Source organism: Heterocephalus glaber, unplaced genomic scaffold (assembly GCF_053883595.1).
Source record: "Heterocephalus glaber isolate CG9 unplaced genomic scaffold, H.glaber_assembly_v1.0 deba00001454, whole genome shotgun sequence".
Classification (NCBI taxonomy): domain Eukaryota; kingdom Metazoa; phylum Chordata; class Mammalia; order Rodentia; family Bathyergidae; genus Heterocephalus; species Heterocephalus glaber.
Genome location: NW_028258303.1, coordinates 12,679,398 through 12,702,732, shown reverse-complemented (window position 1 = coordinate 12,702,732; position 23,335 = coordinate 12,679,398). Strand labels below are relative to the sequence as shown.

The 23,335-nt window shown below is 42.8% G+C and overlaps 1 protein-coding gene and 1 pseudogene across 3 annotated transcripts in view; both read right to left on the bottom strand.

Annotated features, from left to right (window-relative positions):
* The window catches only part of Shroom3 (shroom family member 3), a 338,993-nt gene that overhangs the window by 211,879 nt on the left and 103,779 nt on the right, over nt 1-23,335 (bottom strand). The gene's annotated exons all lie outside the window — the stretch shown is intronic.
* Nucleotides 2,731-13,522, bottom strand: LOC147827140 (putative inactive 1-aminocyclopropane-1-carboxylate synthase-like protein 2 pseudogene; annotated as a pseudogene).

The window sequence follows — 23,335 nt, the reverse complement described above, 5'->3', positions numbered from 1 at the left end:
TCAAACTTTCATGGACAGATGAAGAGTAGGCATATCTGCCCTTGTTCCCCACCTTAGGGAGAAAGCATTGTATCTTCTCCATTCATATAAGGCGTTTTTGCTGGAAGTATGGAGTACGTGTCTTTCATCTGTTGAGAAGGTTCTGTTCTACTTCTAGTCTCCTGATAGCTTTTACCATGAACAGCTGTAGAATTTAGTCCAATACTTTTTCTCCAACTACTGACAGGATCATATGGCTTTTTCCTTTCTTCTGTTAAAATGATGACTTTTGGGGGTGGATCTTCCAATGCTGAACCAACACTGCCATCCCTATAACAAAACCATTTTCTACATACTGCCAGATCTGACTTCTAATAGTTTGTTTTGTTAAACAAATTTCTATCTATGTTCATACTTTTTTCTTCTATTATCTTTATCCAGTTTTAGGATTAGCACAATGTTGATTTCCTAAAATGAGGGGAGAAGTGTTCCTTCTTTTTTCTGCTTTTAATGTTTGATATAATTTATCAGTTAAAATGTATATGACCCTGTTGTTGTCATATAGGCAGGTTTTCAAGCTAGGAATATACTTTCTTTAATAGGTGCTATTCAAATTTTTTATTTCCTTCAGAGTTAGTTTCAGATTTTTTTTTTTTTTTTTTTTGGTACTGGGGATTAAACTCGGGTCTTTGTGCTTGTGTAGCAGGTGGCAAAACCACTGAGCTAAATCCCTGGCCCTCAAAATAGATTTTTGTAATATGCTTTCTGTATCCTTTTAAATTCTGTAAAATCTGTGGTAATATCTCCTAGATCTTGATATTGTAATTTTAAAAATGTATAATTGATATTGTGTAACAGGAAGAAAAGGTCTAAAGGAGCAGGGGAAGTGGGAGGGGTAGGGGAAAGGAAAGAAGGGAAAAGAAAAAATATGAGAAAAGGAAAAAAATGGAAACAAAGTCTTTGCAGATAGGGAAGGGTGGAGGGGGTGAAGGGAGGGCAGGGGAAGGGGAAAAAAATAAGAACCAAGATACGTCATGTAGGGGTACAAGATCCCAATGATGAATGTAAGTATTTTATACCTCAAATGTACCAATAAACTTAATGGGGGGGGGACAGTACCTGGCATCTAGTAAGCATTTAGTAAAGCTAAGAGTAATTACGACCCTTACTTTGAGGTCAGGTTCAAGTTTTGTCTCCTCCAACGATTTCAAGGCACTTCAATACTCACCCCATTCCCTTGTCCCTGCATTCTGTCCTTTAAGAAGTAATCCCTGGGACTGAGGATGTAGCTCAGGGGTGTAGTACTTTCCCTGCATGCATGAGACCCTGAGTTCAATACCCAGCACTGCATGAATAAGTAAATCTATAAACAAAAAGTAAGCCCTCTTTCCCCAATTTTCAGAGAGTCAAATGAATAAAATAATACATAAGCCAGATGCAGTGGTGTATGTGTGTGATCCCAGGGACTCAGGAGGCTGAGGCAGGAGAAAGATGAGTTCCAGCCTAGCTTGGCAATTTGTGAGACCCTGGCTCAAAATTTAAAAGAGGTGAGGGGCTGAGGATGCAGCCCAGTGGAACCCCTGGGTCCTATCCCCAAACTGGGAAAAAGAATAATACATAAACTATAACATGCCACCTGTATAAGTTGTTGTATTTATACCACTGTAATGTTCTGCCATGGTTCCCATGCCACCTTCCAGCAAAGTCCTTTCCACCTGTATCTCTCCTGCCCCCATTTACTCCCCCTGCCCTGCATGGTGAGCTCTGAAGACAGGAACATGGGGTCCCCTGGTCCCCACCAGCATGCCTTCCGGAGCTCCGCACACTAGGGCTCCTCCATCAGATCCAACATTAGTTCCTGAGCAAGAGTAGAGAGAAAAGTTGGCACCGTGAGGGAAACAACAGACAGGCTGTACTCAAGGTGCTGCTTGTGGGATAGAATCCCCGCTTCTGGATTCATCAGCAAATGCAATAAAGTGAAACCTGGGAAATGATCAGTTTTTTACAGGAAAAAAGAAGCCAAGAAAGCTTGCTATGTCAATTATGTCATGTCCTTCTCATAACTGTTTTAATGTGAAAGCAATATTAAAAAAGAAGAATGCTAAAGTTTTGCTGTTATTCACTGTTCTCACAGTTTCTACAATCTTCTGTATTTACAGAGTTTCTCACAAAGTCTTCGCTTTGCACTAAACTTTTGAGTTTCAAACGCAGGCCTTAATCTAGGCTTGGTGGCATGCACGATAGTTCCAGCCACTCTGGAGGCTAAGGTGGGACATCACTCGAACCCAGGAGTTCAAGTCCAGCCTGGGCAACACGGCAAGACTCCATTTCAAAAACAAAATAGAATCAATGCTTATTTTTTAAAAGTCAGTTCACATAATCATTTATGAAATTGACAAGTGGGAGGAGTTTTTCAAGTGGGTTTTTTGTTTTGATGTTGTTTTGTGGTACTGAGGATGGAACCCAGGGATTCACACATGCTTGGTAAGTGTGCTACCACTAAGCTACATTCCCAGCCCCACATGCCGTTTATTTATGAAACATGAGTTGGGCATTTACTACAGGGTTTTGTTTTTTTTGGGGGGGAGTCTGTTGTGTATGTGTGTGCATTGGGAATTGAACCTAGAGCCTCACACATAAGAGCTCTGCCACTGAGCTCCAGTCCCCTTCTCCCTTTCTTTTCTTTTTTTGGTGTGGGGCTTGAACCCAGGGCCTTCATACTGAGCTATATTCCTGGCCTTTTAAATTTATTTCTTTTTTAATTTAAAATAACTTTATTATCACACACACATACAAAAGTTAAAACCATTCAAAGAAGAACAATGCAAGGGGCAAAAACTACAATAATATTCAAATACAGTAGAACTCAACCAAAACAAAACTGAAAAGCACTTAAACATTTTTCCATATAACTTAAAAAAGCATCTCAAGCACCAACAAGACACCAGACAATGTAGTTTGTTTCAGAAAGATCCCCAAAACCAACATTGAACAAATAGTGGTCTGGAAAAAAACTCCAGTTAGCTAGCAGACTCCACATAAGCCAAGCTTCTCCCTAATTGAAATTTTGATATAGTCATATGACACGCGATGCAAATACAATCCGAGAAATATGTTATTAGGCCATTTCATCTGTGTGTATCCTTAATTACACTATCAGTTTCTCACACTAGAAAAACTATTTGGTATTTACACATGTGTGTCCTATTTATTTCACTTAAGAGGATGGCCTCAGTATGCATCCATTTAGCTATCAATGTCTCTAGTTTCTCATTCTTTATGTCTGAGTAGTACTCCATTTTATAAAAAACCCACATCTTCTTTATCAAGTCTCCAGTTAATGGGCACTTGGGCTGTTTCCAAGCTTTCACTATTACAAACTGTGCGGCTATAAACATGGGTGCACATATATTTCTGTGGTATGATTCTTTTAATTCATTTGGGAAGATACCCAGGAGGGGAATAGCTGGGTCAAATGGGACCCATAAGCCTAGTTCTTTGAGGTATCTCCATACTGATTTCCACAGTGGTTGCACCAGTCTGCACTCCCACCAACAAATGGAGAAGGGTTCCTTTCTCCTCCCACCCCCGCCAGCATTTGTTATTGGATATTTTCTTTATAGCAGCCATTCTTTCTGGGGTGAGGTGGAATCTGTGTTGTTTTCATCTGCATCTCTCGAATAACCAGTGAAGTTGAACATTTTTTCATGTATTTATTTTCTGCTTTAAAGGCCCTTTTTATTTTTGAGAGAGAAGGTCCTGCTGAGTTCCTAAGTTGCCCAGGCTGGGCTCAAACTTCAGTCTCTCTGCCTCAGCATCCTAGAGTGCTGGGACTACAGATGTGCACCACCATACTCAGCTTCTCCACATTTTAATTCTCAAATTTCTCCATACTGTCTCTCAGTGATTCACGCTATCTCAGGGTTTCAATTATCACTGGAGATGATTTTTATTTTTATTTCCCCCCCCAGTACTGGGGATCAAAATCAGGACCTTGTGCTGTGAAGCAAGCACGGCACCACTGATGATTTTTAGACATTTTCTCCAACACTGATCTTTTGCACAGTATATGTTTATATATATATATTGTTGTTCTTGTTGTTGTTGTTGTTATTGTTGTTGCTGTTCTTCTTCTTCTTCTTTTTCTTCCTTTTCCCTTTTGTTATGAAAGTTCTCCTCATCAGCCCAGTCAGAATCCATCTCTCTTTGCCTCCCTGTCTCTCTCCCTCTCCCCTCTGGTTTCTACCAATCTTGAACCAAGCCTTCCTCCCAGGCTTTGCCACTGGTACTTCTGATCATCTTTTATCTCCTCTTTTAGATTTTAAACTACTAAGCCTAGAAACTCCAGAAAATATCCATTCTTCCACTCATTCCACAAGCATTTGTAGGTATTGCTCTAGGCCTGGGAAAAAGTCATGAAGGGAACAGACTGTATTCTCTTCTTTCCCAGAAGTTTATATTCTAATTATTTTAGTATATTTCAATGCTTTTTATTTTTTTTAAAAAGCATGCATATTCTTAGGCATGTCAGAGAAACTATAGTGATTAAAAAACAAGGCTGGATACTTTCTCTTTGAAAGGGCACATTTATTGATCCATATCAACAACTCTCCCTGGGAGGTCAGGCAATTTCCAGTGAACAAGAGCAATCCTAGGAAGTCCCTTAGTGCTAAGATTCATCCAGAGCAAGAACTGAATCAAATTCAATGGTTACCTTCAATGTTGACCTTATAGGGAAATCTGATTCAGTTCTTGTCCAGGTCGGTTTGCAATCAGAATTGTGGAGAGAACTGAGTTCGTGAACCAAGGTGCTATCCTGAAGCTAATACCATGCCAAAATCCTAAGTTTATGTTGATTATTCACACAGTTTATCTAAAATCAATGTTATGACTTTGCTTTAAAAAGTATATTTACAAAATATTTAACAATGATCTTCTTGAACTATTCATCGAAGAGAATTATACTCCTTCTAATTCCCTGCCCTGCTGATGCTGCCTGTCAACAGGATTCAGTGAAAAATGAAGCTTATTATTTTAAATCTTTGGACCAATACTTGAGAGGTCATTGGCACTGTTTGTTCAATTTCACCTGCACAGAATTTACTTATTCCAAGAATGTGACTGTCACTAGGTAAATGACCCTAAGCTAACAAACTAAGCAGGAGTATGTACACACATTGGATCCTGCAACTCAAGCATGCTCTCCCCACTTCGGATCCTATGTTTACCTACACTCCCAGGGACAAGTTGGTTTTGTTTTGAGGACCAATCATCCTTTTTCTGGCATGTGAGTTGTTCATCGTATTTTGTACTTTGGTAATATTTAGCACCTGCCATCATGCCTGTACATCAGAGGTAATTTATTGGACACATACTGGAGAAACTGACTCTAAAGAAATAAACATAGTCTTGGGTGTTATATATCTGTGATAAGAGTACCTTAAGACAGAGGTGTCAAGGAGTGTGGTGTGTGCCCGTGGCAGCAACTGGATGTGGTGCTTGAAGAGCAAGATGCCAGGCCTGTCTCTTGCCCTCTCTCTCATCCTTCTAATCCTGAAGAAAGAGGAAGAATGAAGCTACCTCTTGGGACTGGATGTATGCTCCACCTCTGCCAGCCCTGTCCCTCAACTCCTCCAGGCCTGCCACTAGCTGTGGCATCACCTCGATCCTCAGCATATCATTAGCAGCTACCTAGCATGATTAAACCAGGCCACTGCCCTTTCCTGACCCTGCCAGTCATGCTTGGAGCAGGCACTTGATAGGCACCAGTCCTCCCTGGGTGTCTCGGGACCTGCTGGATGTGACCCCTCAATCTCTCCACCTTGCACTGCTCAGCCCCACACTTACTCACTTTTATTGCTCCCACAGCCCAGAATTCTTTATTAAACCCACCCAGGTCTTTACACAAATTCAAATAGAGAGAGGCTGGGAGATACCTTACCTGAGCTACCCCTCTCTTCCCCCCACCCCACACTGCTAGGTTATTAAAGTCATGGCCTCATGTGAGCTAGGCAAGTACTCCACCACTGAGCCATAGCCCAATCCTCCTCCTCCTCTAAAATGTCAATCTCAGGGCTGGGGATTTAGCTCAGTGGTTCCGGTGCCTGCCTCACAAGTGCAAGGTCCCGAGTTTGATCCCCGGTACCAAAAAAAAAAAAAGTAAAATGTCAACCTCCCCTAATACTATTTATCTTCCTTCCTGTTGTAGTCAGGGTTTTCAAGGAAATAGATTTAATACAGGACACATAATTTATAGGATTATTTTCTAACATTTTCCCAGAAAGTCAAATGCAGAGGAGTGCAAGATATCTGCCCACACGCTAGAGACCTGATGAATTCAGCCGAGGGCCTAGATCCCACGGCAATGTCCCACAGAAGTCCAGCTAAAGGCCTAGAGCCCAAGGCAATGTTTCATGCAAGTCTGTATGAAGGATCTGCACCAGGAAGGCCCAAGGTCCAGTGGTGGAAGCTAGAAAGTCTGTGCCAGCGGAGTGAAGGATCTGTACCACTGGGCTGAGGGATCTGAACTGGAGCCAGGAAACAACACACAAGGTGAAGACCAGAGATCCCCTGAAGAGAACAGCAGCCATCCCTGGGGACAGCAGGGACCCGGGCTCCTCTGACAATGAAAACAGCTGAGTTTGTACCAGGAAAACCAGCCGCAGCAAGCTTCTGCAGGAAAATCAGTAGCAACCGACCTTCCCCACCATTTCTCCTCTTATGCCGTTAGCAACAACTCTCAGGTGGCTCTTCCACGCCCAGAATCACGCTGACTCAGCTCAGCTGGGTGCTCTAGGTTGACCATTAGTTAATCCACTACACTTCCCAATCTTATTTTTTCTTCAGCTCTTACTTCATGGCCTGTAGTTTTTACTTATGCATCTTGCTTAGTGTCTGTCTCCCCTGGTATGTCAGCTTCATGAGGGCAGGAACTTGTGTCTGTCTCCCTCACTGCTAGGTCCTCGGTGCCTAGAACAGCATGGACTGCACAGCCGTGGGTGCTCAGTAGCAACGGTGTGAATGAATAAAGCCTTGTTACCATCTCTGTCATCACAAGGGCTCTGGGAGCTTAAAATCGACACTTTAGAGATGAGAATACTAAGATTCTGAGGAGTAAAGTGGCTTGCTCAGGGCTACACAGCTAGCTGGTCAAACAAGAATACTGGGAGCAAAATTCCACACCCTACTTCAAAGCCCATGATTTCTAGCCTGCTGCATCAAAGAACCCCCAGATCCTTGTCCCCAACTGACACTTCTTCATCTGTTCACCTAATCCTTCCCCTGCTGAGGAACCTGACAACCCACACCTCTTCAACCTGATCTTTCCCTTGCAGGGACCCTACTACTCTGAGCCTATTATCTATTTAGGCTCACAGGTTCCATGGAATTCCCAGCTGGCCCTGCTCTCAGTACTGAGCACCAAGGCTTTCCACTTACGAACAGCTCTGTCTGGAGTTTAATTCAGGTCATGCTCATCTTGTCAAGGGCATTCACAAGTGACTTTCAGGGGCATGTGGGAGCAACACTCTGGACTGATTTATTTTCCTTTCCTGACTACTTGTGCTCCTGCATGGTGACAAGGTAGAAGGGGGTGGGGCAGGTATTCAGTAACTCATGGTTAAGTTTGCTGTTTTGTGCACTTGGTGATTTGAAGAGAAATTTGCTCTCTGATATGTGCAATAATTGATTTAAAGCAATACATGAGATATAGAAGTATAAAAATACAAGTAGACAATTAAGATTATCTCTCAAGAGCTGGGGTGTAGCTCAGTGGCTGAGCATTTGCTTAGCATGCATAGGGTCCTGAGTTCAATCCCAACAGCGCGCGCACACACACACACACACAATAAATAACATAGAGTCTTACAGCTATCTGAGTGTTGCTTTCTATTCATTATTCACACTCTTCATTCTTGGTTTGAATTGTACATACAATGGGGACAATGAAATACAATAAAGGTCCTCCCAGAATCCATATCCAGTTCTCAAGTTCTGCTAACTTAATCAGCATTTTCTGGGAATCCAGAACTAAATGCTGGACCTTAAAATAAAACAGAGAAACATTTCTATGAGTTACACTGTGTGATACAAGGGTGCAGATGCAATTCTTCCCATTGTCCCCCTGCCTCTTGTCCCAGGCCTCAGTCATTAGGTTTACACTGCTAAAGAGTCCTTTTCTGGCCCATTAAGTGGTGTATGTTATGGAGAAGAAAGAACAGTCGGCTGGAAGTCAAGAATCCTGTGCTGTAATCCTGGCTGTCCCTTTCATCTGCAGAGCCCTGGGGGAGCCTCTTGTCTATAAAATATGGATACTATTGTCTATTCTGCACTCTGATGAGATGGTGCCTGATCCACAGAAATGCATGTCCCTCACAATTAAGATGACCAACAGGGAAAATTCCATAGTTTTATATAAATTGGAATATATACATACCATTTAGTATTAAAAATGATACATACATTATCTTTGGTTATTTTTTAGACAGGAAATGCATTATGTTTTCCTAAGTTTTACAGTGTAGGTGGGAGGCAAAAGGGGAGACAGCATGGTGTATAAAGCCACACACCTCTGAGTCAGACCAACGTGGTGTGAATCCTCCTTTCCATACTGGATGATCTTGAGCAAAACATGCATCTTTTCTGAACATCCATCTCTTTCCCCTAAGCATGAGATCAGTAAGACACCAAACAGAGGCAGTGTGAGGAGCATGTGAATGAACACACAGAAGCCTCCTCCATGCAGCAAGGGCTCCATAGAGGTGTGCTCCACAAATTGCACGGTTTCATTTAGTAAGTTTAATCCATTTCTGTGATTCCACCACAAGAATGCCAGTGCTGGCAATGGTAGAGACCAAGGGAAGAAATTTATTAGAAGGAGGAGTGAGGTTATTTTCTTAAAATTAAAGAATGAGTGTTAACTTGATTTATAAATGAAACAGGAGACAGTCTTTCCTTTGGAAGGAAGTTTTTGTTTTAGAGAGAGAAGGCAGGAAGTCACCCAGTGACACCCTATGCAACACCCAAATGAGCTGCAGCCCAGGAAAAACTGAGACACACCAGAAGTTCTTGATTTACTGCTCCCTGGGAGGAAGGAACTGACCACAAAGGTAGGATAACTGTCAAGCTTCACAGAAGCGACCTCAGCCACCTCAACCTTCTCAACCTTCCTCACTGTCTTGAAAAAAGTTCCCAGATTCATCCTCCCTAAAGTAGCTGGTGCTGAAAAAAACAAGTTTGCGGGTAATTAAAATGTTGAGTAGTCAGTATTTATTTCCATTTGTTTATTACACTCTGACTCACCTTACACAAGATCTGAGGTGATTCCTTAGATATTCAAAAGAATAAAGGAAACCGTGGAGGGAGTCTGCACAAAAGGAAAACAGTAATAAAATACAAGTCAAGGATGAGATTTACTGCAAGAAATACATTCCACGTGCGGAATTTTCTTTATCTGCCTGGGTATTCATTATCGTGTCTCCATAGTTACAAAGTTTTTGAAGGAGACAGAGTCTAACTCAAAACTATTCAGGAATGAAGAGACCAGCTGGGAACTAAGGCTGCTCACACAGTCGGCACTAGCTCCTCTCTCCTGCCAGCTGCATGGATGTGGGGTGGTGAACAACTAATCCACAAAGCAAATAAAATGTAAATCAGTGGCATGGTTAACTTGAACATCTTTTGAACAGGCAAAATACAAAGAACTAAGGATGGATTGATCTTCAACTTTTATGAAGAAAGTAGGACGAAAACAGTCAACCTGTTTTGACAGGTTGCAGTCATCCTGCATTCTGAAGATTAACACATGGCTGTGATTGCAACTTAAATTATTTTATTTATTTATTTATTTTTGTGGTGCTGGGGATCTTAGATATGCTAGACAAACACTCTCCAAATGAACTACATCCCCAGACCAGTAGCTTAATTTTTTAAAAAGTTAACATTAAATAAACTTATTTTCACAGTCATTTGTTTTGGCATACAACTTTGTATAATCTGAAATCATACTTTGGTTCCTGTTTTAAAATAAATTCCCTTAGACAAACTTTTTTTGGTACCAACTCTTTGCAAACAATAAAGGCTCCCTAACATGTAGCAAAGGGCAAACTGGGCACTAACCTTCTTAGAGGCAAAAGCAAGAAGTAAACATGCTTTGATAACAATGCCCTGGGTACATGATACGAGAATAGGAAGTCACCATAGAACACTGGGAATGATGGCACTGATACCCACTACTGGAGGCATAAGCCCCTAGTGGATACCAAAAGCCCAAGACTAGAGACCAGTCTTGGTGTTGCATGCTAAGCACCTAGCAGAGACAGTGGTGTTATTAATACTATTCAACAATATTCCTGGCTTTCTATCTTAGCTGTGGAGGAAATGTTCTCCTTTGTTAAGTCTTGGGCTGGAGCCCTTGCAGTTGGGTGGAGCCATGAAACCATTTTTTTTTAAAGAAAATATAGAATTTATTAGACACTGAATAGAAAAATAAAGTCATTTAAAAAGAGACCCAGAGAGCTCCCTTGACCCCTCCAGGCACCTCTATGTCCTCCACTCCAACCCCAATAAAAGCATTATTTTATATACACAATGGCTAGCAAATATTAAAAAGACACAAAGCTTCCAAAGATGACAGATGCTCAGCTTAAAGAGGTTGATGGCTGAGTCAGGCGCTATGGTCCCTAGAGGAGTCCACTTGTGTGGTTGCAGCACCAGTTCAGACCCCAGCTTTGTGGATCAGAGGCTGATACCAGGGACCCTGAGCACGTGATAAGGCAGACAGCCTATGACCTCATTGCATCTTCCAGCATCCTCTCTATCCAGTATTGCTTCTGCTCCTCTATCGCCTGACCAAACCTATCCATGGCTTCTCTTAGTTGCTGGGAATTTTCTGCAAACATGAGGTAAAACCAGCCAGGTTCCTTGAACATGTAAGATTCGTCCCGGGATAATATCAGCTTGTGGTCCAGGAAGCGGCAGTGGAGGACCAGTTCTTCTTCAGATGTACATGGTTCCAGTAACTTCTTCAAGTTTATCCAGATATAAAGGCCACAGCCATAACTGCAAAAGGTGATCTTGGACTCACACTGCTCCTCCAACTCACACAGCCTCTTGGTGACATACACATAAGCCTTCTGGAACCGGGAGTGATTGGTGGGCAGGTACACTCTGTTGATCCAGTCTCTGCCCCTAAGCAGGCAACTTAGCTTGTACTGGGTGATGCCAGAGACACTGTGGGGGTAGCCAAAGGGGCTCATAGCACAGACCACATCATCGTTGTGGATATACAGAATGCCAAAGTGGAAGCCAGTGATGCCAAAATCCTTACTGCCCCAGATTACAAGGTTCCTGTTGGGATCAGGCAAACTTTCTAAGCTCAGACCACTGTGGAATATGATGGTTTCGTCAAACATAGACAGCACATATGTATCATCTATGATCACATGTAGTTCATTTCTTTTGGCAAATTTCAAGTATTCTTTCAATGATTCCTTCATGTTGACATCGCCCAGAGGATTCTGAGGGTTGGCTAGCAAGAGGTCTTTGACCTTTTTACTAGTCCTAGCTTCAAGCAGGGCTTGCTCTAGTTTGCCCATCATGAGCTGGAAAGGTTGGGTGTTTGTATTAGTGATCTCACTGTCCACGTGGATGGGAATCAGCTCAACTTATGCATATATCTGGGAGCTAAAGAGGAAGCCACTATGGAAGGGAGTGGGGACCAGAATGGCATCCCCTGGGTCACACAGAACCATGGCCAGTGCAGAGAAGACAGCACAGCAGCTATTTAGAAGAACCACATTTCTCAGATTCAGGTGCCTAGGTGATCCACAGTAGTAGGTGAGGAACTTGGCCACTTCTGCCTGCAGGAACAGATGTCCTCTCCAGTTGGGGTACTGCAGCAGGGGATCCTTGATGTAGTGAACGTCATTCTGACACAACCTTTCAGTCATCAGATCAACACACACCCTGTTCTCACTGATGCCCAGGTTAAGGAAGCCCAAGGAGTTCAGGACGGTGTGGTATTTGTCTCCTTGGTAGGCCTCGTAGTCCTGGAAGTTGGAGTAGTAAAATGTAGAGATCTTAACCCCTCAGTTGGACAGGATATGGCTAAGAAATGTAACTTCAGAATCACTCCACTGGGCACCTGGCTGGTTATGCTGCATAACTGATGGGGCCTGGCTCATATTCCGGGTATATGTACCAGCCTTGGAAGGCTTGGTGGAACCCTGGTTGCTCTCCATACTCAACTCTTCAGCCTAGAATCCTTACGCATGCTAAAACTGTCCTTAGTCTTTGGGGCTCGGAGACTTGCTCTTCCTCCATTCATTAAGCTTGCGTCTTCCATGAAACCATTTTTGATCAGTGTGCTTTGAGCAGAAAAAACCTGTGTCACCTCCGCCTCTTGGGTTTCCTTCTCTGATGGCATAGTGACTGACAATGTTTGAGATGCTGATCACTCTGTCAGCTGGGATCTGAGTAATAAAATGAGCTGCTGCACCATGGACACACCATGGACATATGGAATGAGTAAGAAATAAAGTCTAAGCTGCCTCAAGCCCCTTTTCTACTCCATTCAGATCAAAGACCAAGGAAGATACTTTCCTTAAATTTAAAGGCATTTAAGCATATTTTATACCATTCCTCAAATAATTTCAGGCATTTTAGTCCATTTATTCTGTGTTCCTAAGAAAGACCCTCTGAATTGCCCTAATTTGTTTATATTGCCATATTTTCAATCTTTAGACTGAAATTCTGCTTTAAGGATATGTAATATACTTCAGGTATATATGTATATATATGTAACCTGTATGTTGTTAAAAATTAGGAAGAGGATTCGTAGGACAATAGTTAAATTAACACAGGCATACACATAAACATCCTAGCTCATTTTGGCTAGCAATTTACAACTCTTCTTTCATCAGATTTATATCAAAGTTAATGATATATTAAATTAATCAGAGTTTTGTTTCCCCTACTCCTGGCTTGAGAGAAACTCTAGTGGTTAAAAACCATAATCAAGGTGCAGGGATTTAGCTCAGTGGTTTCGTCGCCTGCTGCGCAAGCGCAAGGACCCGAGTTCGATGCCCGGTACCAAAAATAAGTAAATAAAAACCATAATCAAGAGCCAGGGATTTAGCTCAGTGGTTCCGGCTCCTGCCTTGCAAGCGCAAGATCCCGAGTTTGATCTCTGGTACCAAAAAAACCACAAAACATCATCAATAGCAGCAAGTAGAAAAATGAAAAGTATTTGCTACTTTGGACATTTGATCATCTTTTCCCCACAAAAATATCTTTGTTATAAAATCTATAGCACTTAGGGAAAAGGCTACAGTATTAAAAACTAGATAGTTCTGTTCTAAGTTCATGGGTACCTATCAATGTTAGGGCCAGATATTCTTTTGCTTCCTAAGGAAATGTCCATCTGAGCCAGACAATCATTCTGAGGGTGATTTTATTCTCACGAACTATGTTTCCCAAAGTTTCCCCCACATTTTTAGATTTATGATATCAAGAAATTTTATGGTTTTGTACTATTGATTTTAATATTAATATTGGAACTTGGCTTGCAACAAGCAGAAATGAAACACAGTATGACAAGTGTGGCCATCCATGCTGTCATTTCAGAAGGACTGACTTCTTTGTCTCTGCAAAAGAATTTCTCAGGGGTGGCTGAGGTAGAAGCAATCAGGGTAATCAAAATCACACAAGTATGGAAGGCACCCCTCCTGTCAAAGACAATAGTCACCATGACCCACACAAGCTGCCTGAGATTCCAGAGGCCTAAAAGATACCTGAGCAGTAACTGGCAGCAGGAGTTCTTCACTCAGCTCCAAACAGAGCTGTGTTTACTTTTCTTCTGTCCTAGGCCATGTGCTTGCTAAACTTCCCCACCAGACCGTCAGGGTTCAAGTAGTGCCCCAAGCTTAGAAGTTATGTGACCTTCGGCAAGATATTTGATCTCAGTGTCTGTTTCCCTTCCTGTGTGATAAAGTTAATAATACTTCATAGGATTGTTACAAGGATTAAATGAATTAATCCATGAAAAGCATTTAGAAAAATGTCATCTCATATATGCCCAAAGAATTTCAGTCTTTTATATTTCCCTCCATAAATTAGAAATGCTGAAGCCTCTTTTCTATACCTCACAGTATTATTTTAAAAGGTAAAGTTAGAAACATTTTATAAACACTTGAAGAAGTGCAATGTGGTATACTTTCCTAATGTGGTCACTTTCCTTGTTGTTGGGACTCAATACCCAACACCAAAAAATTACAGGAAGAGAGGTTTATTTTGGCTCACATTTTGGAAGTTTCATTCCATGTTCAGCAGGCTTAAACACGAAAAGGTGCGGCTGAAGGGCCTGAATGGGGGAAAGCTGCTCACATCATGGTGGGCAGGAGGTAGAGAGAGGAGCACCAGAAAGGGAGATACACCCTTCCAGGTCACACCCTCGGTGTCCCACCTCTTCTGATCAGGACCCACCTCCTATCGAGTCAGCTATAGCACTCCCGTGGTCAAATCCTCTTCAAACAGCCCCACCTATGAGTGCCTGGGGTTCTCGGGGACATCTGGATAGAAACCATAACCCAAAGTGAGCAGTCAGAGGGACTATTCATCTGGAAGCCAGCTTGATAATTTCCACCATTCCTAAAAGGCTTCCGAGCAGATGCCAGGCCCTGGCAGTGCTGGGAGCTAGGACTACAACAGGAGAAGCACGCTCAGCACAAAGGCAAAGGAAGAGAAAGACGACACAGGGGAGAGAGCCAACTCCTCCTGTTGCACCTGCTATCTGTTAGGAGGGGGACCTGCAGTGTCTTGTAATTGGGTAGATTGTCAATAACAAACCTAAGACCAGCCACATTAAGTAAACTGTCCACAGTTACAAAGTTATAAACAGAAGAACCAAAATTCAGACCCAGACCCATCAAAAGTCAAAGTCCATCATACACTGTCCCATCCAAATCTAAAACAGGAAGCACTTACCCCTTAAAAAAATAAAACCAAAAATGTGACGGTGTAACCAAACAGCGCTGCCAGTAGGACGCCCGAGATCAAGGAAAGGTCACTTGCAGATCAGGGTGGCCCTCCTCCCTCCTGGAGGGCCATAGGGTCTGGGGAAACTGTCAGAAAGGAGACTATGGTACAGTGCTAGAGGTTCAACCATCTGGAGTCAGCTCCACCATGCCCAGCTGTGTCTTCAAAGATGGGTTCTTCCACCCCCACCACCCTTTTGAACTATGTTTCCTTACAGTCATCTGCAATCCCCAGCCCCCCACGCCCTCCTGTTCCCCGGAGATTTCTCCCCCTCACTGTCAGACCTCCCTGGACTTTCCTTTCCTGTTCTTCGCACCACGTGGAGCTCTCTGGCCACATCTCCTGTGTCCCTTCCGGCTACTAGGCTTGTGCCAGCTACATTTCCCCTCCATGTGTGCACCAATTGCCCGTGTCTCGTCACCTAGTCGTGAACAAACAAACGTTCCAGGCCCATGTCTCAAGACAATTTGGTTCTCATCTGAACTCTAGGCTTAACTCTCTGCTTTTTTCGATGTTTATTTGGTACCTCAGATTTTACAAGGCTAGATAAGTCAGTGCCTCTTATTCCCTCCAGATCTGCCCCTTTATGGCAAATAGCACTATCTTTCTCACTTCTCACACCGAACATTTTGAGCTGCTTCTCTTATATTACACACTGGATCCCCCAGCAAAACCTAAATTGCTCAACTTCAAAATATGCCCCTAGGGCTGGGGATGTGGCTCAGTGGCAGAGCACCTGTCTGGGATGAGCAAGGTTCTGGGTTTGCTCCCCAAATCTTCTATTTACACCAGTGCTGCACTGCTCTGACTATCCTGGTCTCCTGCCCAGGTTGCTCAGTGGGATTCTGCTTGGGATTCAGCTGCTGTCTCTGTGCCCCTCTTCCCACTCACCCCACAAAGTAGCCTCGATACAACATCCAGAGCCAGCTCCAAACTACCTCGTGGCCTCCCAACCGACTTCAAGTCAAAGCTCAAGGGTTTTAGTGGTCCTGGAGACCCTTCAGGATGGAGCAGTCTGCCCCTCTGTATCCCCTTGACCTTCGTTTCCCTTCTCCCCCATGAGCTACTCTACTCCAGCCCCCCTAGCTTCCCAGAAAGCCTCTGAACGCATCTGCTATGTGGTCTTGGCACCTGGTGGGTTCTCTGTTCTGTACACCTTCCCCTAACAGGCTAATAGCTCCCTCTCCTCCTTCAGGCCACCTGCACTGTTTGTAAGTTTAGCAAAGGCTATTCTCAGTCCCATACATGGGACAGTAACAGAAACTGTTGGAGAATGATTGGAGGGAGATTGGAATAAGAGAGAGAAGAGGAAAGAAAAGGGATGTTTAAATGTTGAGGGTCACCTAAGGCCAGGGATTTGTTGCTTTAAAATTTGGTTTAATTCTTACTACCTATGGGATGTGGATGATTATATCCATTTTTCAGATGAGATTACAGGGGCTCTGAGGGATTAAAGTGATAACCCCCAAAAATCTCTAGTAAATGGTAGAGCTAGGTGTCTAATGAGAAAATCTGTCCTCAAATCCTATCCTTAGTCCACTAAGTCACAGACTTTCAGCCTCCTGAAAAGTGAATGTCTGTTAAGGGGAAGAAATCAATACAACCCCTTTGAAATGAGCTTTTTACCTCGACTCTACTCTAAAATGAAAGCTTCATGCATTGCACTGAGATTTAATTAGATTCCAGAGATTCCTGGCAGTCTTTCAACTCATCATCTGGAGCCATTTCTGCATGATAAAAATTCTGTCTAGTGGTCCTGCACACAGATGCTTGTCAGCAAACTTACTTCTTCTATTTGCTATTCAGGAGGCTTGAAGACAAGATCCCATCAGGGAAGAAAATGAAGTCATCCCTCAGTGGCCTTACTCCATAGTGCCATTCCCTATCACTCCATGCTTCATGGCCCACATATCTTGAAACCTGTGCTCCACAGATCTTCCTTCAAGACAAGGTGTCACCAGGGCCTTGCTCAGAGGCCTGGGTACCCTGCTCTCCCAGGACCACACTGCTGCCCCTCACTCACCCCCATTATCTTTCGATTATCATCCTGCCATCTCTTCCGCCCCCTCTGGCTTATTCTTCTCCCTTCACCTCCTGACATAAATATTTGCTTTCCCCTCTCTGGAATTCTTCCCCAAGCTAACTTCAATCACTAAAAACCTCAGTGCTGTAAAACGGAGATGGCTCTGGGGAAGCCAGGACAGCCGAGTCCCTCACTCGGCAGTGTTGCTAGGTTGCTCACACCTTATAACAACGGGTTACTCCTTAAATGCCATGACGAAGCCTGAGGGGCTGGCTTCTATCATGGGCTGGTCTTCTACAAACGAATCAGCTCAATAAAATGGCTAATTTAAAATAGTAGAGCAGATTGCATTTCTATTTCTTACAGTTGAGTTTGAGATGAAATGGAAGTCAGGGTATTTATGGAACCCTAAATCTTATTAAATGTCATCAATATAGGAAAGGGATCTGGGGAGGGGAGAGACTGGAGGGTAGGGAGGGAGGGGGAGGAAAAATCATTCACATGTGCTATGTGTATGTTCCAGTTCAAGGTGAATGTAATCATTATATATTGCAAACATATACTAATTTGGGGTTTGTTTGTTTGGTTTTTTTGGACCAGAAACTGAATTCAGGGCCTTGTGCTTGCTAGGCAGGAGCTCACTGCTAAGCTACATTCCTGGCCCTGAAGTTTTTTGTTTTTATTTTTATTTTTTGGTACCGGGCAGCGAACTCGGGTCCTTGCGCTTGTGCAGTAGGCAGCAAAACCACTGAGCTAAATCCCCAGCCCTTTGTTTTTATTTTTATTAGTGCCTGTTTGCAGTACATGATGATCACATTCCCTGTGGGGACCTGACACGTGCATAACATATCTTAATTCTTTTTTCATCCCTTTTCCTTCCCCCATCTCTTGATCCCTTTCCATTTGAGAAAGATCTATCTCTCTACTTCCTGTTATCTATCTTTTATTTTGCTCTTTATATTTGGTACTTCTAATGTAAGAGAAACTGTGTGATATTTAAGTGTGTCTGATTTATTTCACTTAACATTATGATCTCAAGGTGGATCCATTTTTCTACAGATGACTCAAGCTTATCCTTCTTTATGGCAGATAGTACTCCATTGTGTGTAAATACTATTTTTTAAAAGAAACTATAACAAACTATCATCAATATAACCATAACTTCCAGTCGAAATTATTTCTCAGATTCTAATCACCCTAAAGTTAATAAATTTAATCCCAATAACAATCCTGAGATATCATTGTTCCCATTTTACACAGAATAAATGTGAATAACCTGACCCAAGATAAATAAATATACAATACAGAGGGGGAAACTGAAACTCAGCCACAGGTGAACTGCGTTAGGCAACACAGCTCCCTGTAGCTGCAATACTCATTGGGGATGCCAATCTTTTCTTCATCAGAACTGTCATATAAAAATACTTTCGAATTCTTACTGTGTGATGGGCCTGGAAGATACAAAAACATTAAGTTAAATACAAGGCCTATAAAAATGAAAGATTAATTTCCACATGAGGTAGCGCATACCAAGTACGGAGCATGAATTGGAATCCGGTGCAGTGTGAAGAATATCTGACTGGGTGGGATGAGGATGGTGTTTTGGAAAAAAAGTATAGGATGGACCTGCAGCACTCCTAGGCCATTTCCTGTGAGGGATTTTTAATTATCATATTAAAATTGAGCCAGAGAAAAAAATCTTTTGTGGTCCCCCAAAGGAAATCAAAAGAGGGGTAGTGGAGGATGGGTCACATCAAGGGCCAATTTGTCCTTTTAGGAAAATGCTGGTGGGCCACAGGCTATGTATGCATGGCACAGATCTCAAAGCAACTCTTTTGTGTCTGAAATCATTATTTATCTGCAATTCAAATTTAACCAGGGGTCTTGTATTTTTTATTGGCAAATCTGCCAGCCTATTCTCTCTACACCATCCCCTTCAGGACTGCCTTCCTTGAATGCTTTTAGTGACTCTGAAAAGAAGAACCAGTAAAAACAGGGAAGGAAATAGTTCAATTTTGAAATCCATGAACTTGATTTGGTCATTTCAGCCAGCGGTGAACTTAAGACAGAAAACTCAGGCAAACCAAACTCAGGAAGAAACTGCCCCATATGTACCAACCAATCAGACTTGTAGTCCTTTGCCCAGCATCTAGAACACCTTTCTTCCTGTCTCATCATTTGCTTGGTAAACTCATGCATTTACTGATTTAGTCAGCTGACTCATTCATTCATCGCACTACTAATACCTGTTGAGCACCTACTGTGTGCTTGACACAGCATCAGGAGCTGAACATTTGTGTTTCCCTCACTGTTCAAGTAAAAATAATTGTAACAGTGGCACACTTTTTGAGATTTGCCATAAGTGGGGCACCATTTAAATATTTTACATCTATTATCATTTAATCTCACACCACCATGATATAATTATTATTATTTATATTTGACCAATAAAGATGAGATAAAATAAGATTTAAAAGCTAAGAAAACTCGACTTGTTTATAGTAATACAGTTAATAAGCATTAGTGGGAGAATTTTTTTTGGAGACAGCTCAGGCTGGTCTTGAACTCATTATGTACCCTATGCTGGCTTTGAACTTCTGGCGATTCTCCTGCTCCCAACCTCTGCTTAGTCGGCAGCTTGCTGGGTGTGTGCAGATTCCTCTAAAACAATCAAGTGTGTGTAATATTTCATTGATTTTTTTCATATCCAATCAATTACTTTATACTTATTGCTTTATATACTTATTACTTTGGTTTTTATATATTTTTGTGCTGCTGAGGATGGAACCCAGGGTCTCGTGCATGCTAGGCAAGTGCTCTATCACTGAGATTCATCCCCAGCCCCTATCAATACAGAACTTTTACAGGATGGGCTGCTTTCAAATATTCTGTACCCATTGTGAGTTTGTCCCCCACTTTCCCACAGCTCTGTCTCTAAGATGACATCTCATGGGCCCAGAGATCCTTCCCCTCTGACCTCCCACTCTGGCTGTCGAGCTCCCACAGCAGCTGCCCCTTAACAAAAATGGGGACAGTCTGGGAACTGGCTTTGGAAGCACGAAAGCAGTGGTTCTTGGATCCAGTGACAAAGCCCAATCTCTGATCCCTCCTTCCATTTTTTAAGTGTTTGTTTCAATTTCTTTATGCTTCTCCCTTTTATGGACAGACTTACCACTTCTCTGACCCTAGTGTATATGTCCCGCAGTACACACAGAGTAGGAAAGTACTATTATGGTTGTTTGTTTTTTGGTACCCGGGATCGAACTCGGGACCTTGCGCTTGCGAGGCAGGCGCTGGAACCACTGAGCTAAATCCCCACCCCAGAAAGTACTATTATGAAAGCAAAACAAAGCAAAGCAAACAATAGTTCATTGAGACTTGCTACATAAGGAAAAATAATAACCATGGCCCTGACTCTGCCTGGATGTTGGAAAGGAAGTATAGCAGGCAATCAAATCTGAGGAATTTATTCTACTCTCAAGGGAACAGGGGACTGAAGAGTTCATACTTTTTCAGCCACTTTCTGCAAAAGAAAGAAGCCTTCAAGAGCAAGCTGGCAGACAGAGCTGAGGTTGATCCACAGGCCAGCATCAAATGAAATCTAGAGTGGCCCGGCCTTGAAGAAAGGTGCTGCTTGTTTGATGGCCTTGCTTATGGTTTTTCAGCTTTTCTTTGTGCAGTGGAGTGGGATTGTCTTTTAGACACTTTCCAAATGCCGGCTAAATTGGATGGCTGTCCGAGCACTGTAAGAACGAGACATCCTGCCACTTGGTGATAACTAAGTGCTGTACGGAACACTTCCCAGGAATCTGCCTTTAATCACTATAGCAAGGCCATGAGGAAAATGCAACTAATGAATGATCAGAGAGCAAACTGAGATGAAGCTTCCAGCCATTTTCACATATGACATCTCCTGGAGGTCCACACCTGTACAGAGGGAAAGTTCAGGTTTGGACAGGGTTAGGCATCTTACCAGGGTTAAGAAAGTAGCTTACATGACATTAAACTGAGGCTATGCCTCCAAAGACTGCTTCTTTAAAATTTTTATTTTAGCCAGGTGTGGTGGTGCATGCCTGTAATCCCAGCACTCAGGAGGTTGAGGCAGGAGGATCGCTGTAAATTTGAGGCCAGCCTGGGCTACATAGTGAGTTCAGGGCCAGCCTGAACTACAAAGGGAGACTGTGCCTCAAAAAACCAAAAATAAATAAATAAAATTTTTATTTTGCAGTCCTAGGGATTGAACCCAGGGCCTTCACACTAAATTACATCCCCACCCCAGTTTTTGAGACAGAGTCTCCCTAAGTTGCATGGATGGGGCTCAAACTCGTGATCCTCCTGTCTCAGCTTCCCAGAGTGCTGGGATTATAGGCATGCATGACCACACATGGTATGGATTTAATTTTTGAGGGAAGGGGGATACTGGGAATCAAACTCATGGCCTTGCAAATGCTAAACACACACCTTATATATAACTAAACCCTGATCACTGGATTGTGTTTTCAGCGTTCAGTGTTTTTAACATTTGACTAATGTTTTCATGGAAATTCTGCAGTCTCATTGGCTGCAGTATAAAGGGGACAGCTGTTAGTGCTGCACTGGAAGATAAGGGGTACTGTGCCATGCTGGCTTATCTTCCCTGGGCAATCTGAGAAAGTGAGTCATTCCTCAGCAAAGTTTCCACCTCTCATGGAGTCACCAAGAGGCTCAGTACGAAGCTGTTTCTCCCAACTCCAGCTCCTCAGTATCCAGCCTCCCGAGCACACTGGCCTCAGCTCCCAGGACACACACAGGCACAAGGCTTCTGTCTTGTGTGTCACTTGTGAATTTGGGCCTTGTTCTCTGTGTCAGTTCACCAGGAGCCTGTACCAGGTGGGAATTAAAGACCCCATGTGATCATCCCTCTACCCAGAAACAAACTTTTCCTGAGTTTTCTTCTTCCAAGTTGTTATTTTTCATCTTTTGAGTGTTTATTGCTTTCTCACCTGGAATGGTAGAGTCAGTGTCCACCCAGAAAAGACGAAAAGCAACTAAGTATACTAAAGATAGTACAATTATATACCTTTGTGTTTTTGCTTGTTTATTTTTGCAGCACTGAGGATTGACTCAGGGCCTTCAGCCCTTTTTTATATTTTCAATTTTAAGACAGGGTCTCACTAAGTCAATAAGGTACCTGGGCTGGGCACAAACTTGTGGTTCTCCTGCTTCAGCCTCCCAAAGTGCTAGAATTACAGACATGCACCCCATGCCTATTGTTTTTAATGTTTGTTTGTTTTTTGGTTGGGTTTGTTTACTTGTTGAGATACTGGGGATTAAACATGGGCTCATGCATGCTAGGCATGAACTGTACCACTGAGCTACATCCCCAACCCTTTTTTTTTTAAGTCAGGGTCTCAATAAGTTGCCCAGGCTGGCCTAGAACTTGTGATTTTCCTACCTCGGCCGGCCTCCTAAGTAGCACATATTACAGATATGCACCACCATGTCCCACTTATACAAATTTAAATACTAAGGAAACTCCCACTCATTCCAATGGAATTATTCTCTGTTAGGTGCTGAACTATGTACATATCTATCAATAAGACTCTAGAGGCTGCAGAGCTAAGCTGTGGCTGTAGGATGACTCTCCCAGAAGCTGATCCTGGTACTGCTCTTCAGGCCTGAACTTGGAGGCCCCACTGAAGAGGTCCCCCAGAGAAAAAGGGCAAGCGACATGAAGTTGGAACAGCACACCCTAAAGGCACAGGCAGCCATGCCTTACCCAGTGCTTATCACTGTGGCTTCCAGACAGCCCATAGCTGGAAGAAAAACAGCTGTCACTTCCCGCTTAATGTCTTCCCACTTACCCTGCAAGCAACAACTGTAAAAAATGAGGTTCTGAAGAAAAGTGAATATTAAGTCTCCATATGTCACTACTGATCTCAAGAGAATGGGATGAGGAGACCTAGCAAAGGATAAATTGTGCCAAGTGGTCTTCTAGGAACGAAACTAGTAAGAAACACAGGTTGGCTGCAGCACAGGACTCAAATATGTAAAAACACTCTACTAGGGCCCGGGATTTAGCTCAGTGGTTCCGCTGCCTGCCTCACAAGTGCAAGGACCTGAGTTTGATCCCCGGTACCAAAAAACAAAACAAAACAGAACACTCTACTGTATTACTAAAGTTAAGGGAATCCTTCCAAATCGTCTGGCTGCTGTCCAAGTGCAGAGACCTAGAGCAAAAATACTAAGATTTAATAACACAATTCAAAAATTCAAAAGATTACAAAATTATGTTTGCCTCCCTTCCCGAACCAGACAGAG